Genomic DNA, 4,315 nt, shown 5'->3' on the forward strand with positions numbered 1-4,315 from the left:
TGGCAAAAATAGGTTACAGCCTGTGCTTTTGATTTGGAACTTCAGAAAGATGAGCTCAATTCTCTGGAAATTAGGAACTATGTATATTCTGAAAGAATTACTGTTCTGCATTTCAAGGGTGTCTCGTTAAAATAAAAAAATAAATACCAGAAAAAAGTACTAACCTGATATGCACCTAGGAAGTCTTGTTTTGGCTAGCAGTGACCGGCCCTGGTTAGCAATGACTCCATGTCCCGAGGATTGAAATGATGGTTAAGTAACGTCCACCCCTTATGCACTTTTTGGTACAACTGGAAGAGACAAAACATCTTGTTAAAAATTACCAATCCTTTTCACGTGCGAATTTTGCAGTTCATGCTTCCTGAAAGTCATTTCCCACAATATTGTTAAATTAGAAGAATGAGAGCAAAGTTGTTTCAGTAAAGGGCCCCTGAAAAGAAAAACAAATGTTTTTTTTTAAACAGACGTGTTGGGACACTCGTGTCAAATAATTAATTTTACGTGAAAAAAAAAATTGGTCAGAGCAATATTGACGGCGCGAGACGCAATTTAGTCGGTAGTCACCTCCTTTCCACCTGTTTCCTCTGGGCACTTCGAGCGAGTAGAGGAGAAGGAGATCAGCTTCGCTTTCGTGTTGAAGTGGCGAGAGCGAATGACCATTCCGGGACGTCATGGACTTTGCGCGCAGAATTTAAAATTAATCTCTCGCCGCCAATATTGCTCTAAAAAATTAATTATTTTCGCATAAAATTTATTTTTTGGCACGAGTGTCCTTATCAGACTGTTCAAAAAACTTTTTTTTTTCCAGGGGTCCTTTAAGAGGTGTTTGCCTGATATGCATCAGTGGAATTAGGTATTGACTAGCAATGACTTATTGCCCCCAGGACTGAAGTGCTGTTTCAGTAAAGTGCCGTTCACACTCTTGTGACCGAGTAAGACCGAGAGAGACCAGACCGGTTTTTAAGCCTTTTGCGAGTTCTTAGGACGGGATGCGCCAGAACGCAGCTGGTCCTAAGAGATCGCAAGTGGCTTGAAAACCGGTCTCGTCTCTCACGGTCGTACTCGGTTGCAAGAGTGTGAACGGGCCTTAATGCTTCCTGCACAAAAAATTCAAATGTAAGAACACAAGCCCCAAAATGTTTGTGCCATTCTCCTCCCCCTACTTTTCTGTGCATTTATTTTTTTATCCCTTGGCAAATCCTAAAGATTTCAAAATGCTTATCCTACATCCTTGCGTTAGACTGAGTGGGTAACCCGGAAAATTCATTGTTTGTGAGAACACTTTTCCATTCACCCCATGCTGTTCTAGAAAGCAGAAACTCCTCTCTCTTAACCACAGTCATTAAGCACTTTTCATAGACCATGCACACAAGGTTGGCAATGCCAGCACAAGCTCATGTCTTCACTTTGAGCATGGATTAAGCATATATAAATAAATCTGAGACACCGGAAGAAGGAAAAAGGAGGACACAAAAAAGAGGACGACACACATAATGTCTTGAACACAGCTGCAGGTTCATACTAAAACCACACCATTTTATAAGGGTACACCGCAGTCAATGCCAAGAACCCTCACACTAAGTCACACCCCCAGATTGTCAGCAAGGGGGAAAAAAGAACTGCCCTCAACGTTCCCACACTTGCCGAAGTCAACCCACCGACTAAGAAGTAAAAAAAAATGCAGCTGTGGTTGAGGCGTGTTGTGTTTGATGTTCTCTTTTTCGCGTCCCTCTTCCGGTGTCTCAGGTTTAGTTATGTGTGCAATTCGCCACCCTTGCCTGCACTTTTACTCTTCTCTCAATTAAGCGTACGCATGCAATTCGTAATATCTGATCTATGGAAAGTCTCTGATCCACCAAGCCTTTTCCATTATGAGCAGGCATTATTTATAAAAACCTCCTTTCATTACATTGTTTCAGAGAACAATTGTTCTTTTTTAATTAGGATCAACTGATCATATTAGGATAATTGCCAAATAATGGCAAATTCACGTGATACATCGAATTGCAATTTTCATCCGTGCACCATTTGTCAAGTTACCATCATGTAGGCTATTCCTGAGATTTGTCCCTCGTCCGCGGACACCCATACTGAAAGGGCAGAGTGCCTTCTTAATCGCAGATTTTTGGCAAGTGAGTAACTCGAAAAGCGTTTTTATGGTAGAGTAGCAACAGCTCACGAATATTTTTGTTTTCAAATCAGTCAAACAAAGAGAGTGGATCATTGCTTTGTCGCGCCACTCTTAAATCTCCACGCGTGAAAAAAGCTGCAAGAACTTTGCCCGGCTAACACGCCACAGGTCCTGGTACTCCTCCAGCTGGTGTCAAGAAGCTTGTCAAAACTCGCCTAGCATGCTGCAATCTTTCCTGCAGATCCACCCAGTTTTCCATCCAGCAAGACCTTTCTTATGGCTTGTGCTGAAGAGTGGTGCACAAGCGAGCAGTGTGTAAAGGTATTTCCAAATGCCTCTCCGCGACCCCAGGACTTCATCGCTATGATGCTGAAGCCTCCTGAAGCAGGATCATACTTGTGTCATGTCGTTAGTAAAGTAAGTGACACTTCGCTCCAAGCCTGCCACTATGTTTTAGCCCACTTGGTATGCAACAGCGGCACACAACGATTCCTTTTCATAATAGCACCGTGATCCTAGTCGCAAACATCACTTCTGCTCTTGGAAAACAGTGCCACACTGCGATGTAGGCATTCTGCAAAATTGCAAGGCTGCGAATAGGTATAGTATGTCCTCGCTGTCGCCTGCTCGTCTCCTTAGTGTGGATGCGCTTGGTGGACTAACGTTCCATGGACGTCTTGTCACGTGATAAACCCATCCGCGGATTAGCACGTCGTGTAAATCAGCCATAGATGGACTGCGGAGTCTGCAATCACTTAACATTTTTGTTGACGTTGCCTGCACGTCATGAAAATGTGTTTCGTATCCAATTAGATATTCTCGAAGAAACAAGGAAACTGCATAATGATGTCGCACAATATTCACCTTAACCACTTAACCGGTTTTTGTTTTACAGTTTTCCATCCTAAATTTTTTTTTCCTTTTTTAATGCTTGTGCGGCTTTGGCCGCACGTGCCTCCACAATCGGTCGCCATCCTTAAAAACGTGTACAATAAAAAATGCGTGCTGCCATCTCTCAGCTGCACCGCAAAATAAGCTCGGAGCGGGCCTGGGACGTCCAAAACAGCCAAGGGGCAAGGTAGGATGCGTGGACATGCTACATTCCTCCTAAACGCCTAGGGAACGGCTCTAGGTGGAAGAGCTAGGCTTGCTTAAAACAGTTAAAGGACACATGCAAAGAAAGCAAACTTTTTTTTCAACAGCCGGATTAGGAAAAGGAAGTCATAAAACTAATTTACAACGAAAAAGAAAAATTTTTAGAGCAATATTTACGGCGCTAAACGAATTTGTAGTTGGCGCCCGCGGGCACCGCGGAGAAGTGGCCCTTATTTATCACGTGATTGGCCGCTATTTGTCACATGGTGCCGTAAAATACCGAGCAAGCGCCCACTCAAACTTTAGAGATAATCGTGAAAAAATCGGGGATGGGCCCTTCTTCGCTCATCAATTTTACATATAAATGTACTTTGTGTATTTTCTCAGATCCTACAAATTTGGGAATGGGCGCTTAGTGTGGTGTGGGCGGATGCACGGTATTCTACGGTACTTGCACTCTTTCGGATGCTTCGTATGGTCTCGAAAAGTTACTTATTCATCTTCGTTTGAAGTGCAACAAAAAACAAAGATTAATAAGTTACTTTTAGAGCCCAAAGGAAGCTCCTGAAAAAGCGCAAGCAGACGTGATAAACCTGTGGACCGGTAATATGACAATGGCGGCACCCCAGAGCACACAAACTTGCACGGCGAAGGCGGCGCCGCCGTGGAGAAATGCATTGGAGCAGCAGCGCACAGTGCTCAGCATGCGGCGGCAGCGGGTCTCCGCGGCTTCGGCGACACAGCGCGGCGGTGCACAGGTCTAACACCTGACCAGCGACGGCTCTCACGGGCGCCAACTACAAATTCGTTTTGCGCAATAAATATAGCTCTAAAAATTGTATTTTTTCGTTGTAAATTTGTTCTAAAGCAATCTTTTTCCATCAAGGCTGTTTTTAAAAAAAAAATGTGTTTTTTTTCCTTTGCATGTGTTTTTTAGGGGTTTAAGGAGCTGCAGTACCTTCCATGTCATTGAATCTTATGTAGTAGTATATGATTCTAAGTCACAAGACTAGATTACAGAAAGTAACAAGAAAGAGGAAGACAGGACGTCATATTGTTTCATATTCTAATTTTTTCATCAGTCCCGTA

Source organism: Ixodes scapularis, unplaced genomic scaffold, assembly GCF_016920785.2.
Source record: "Ixodes scapularis isolate PalLabHiFi unplaced genomic scaffold, ASM1692078v2 PGA_scaffold3__209_contigs__length_174095766, whole genome shotgun sequence".
NCBI lineage: Eukaryota > Metazoa > Arthropoda > Arachnida > Ixodida > Ixodidae > Ixodes > Ixodes scapularis.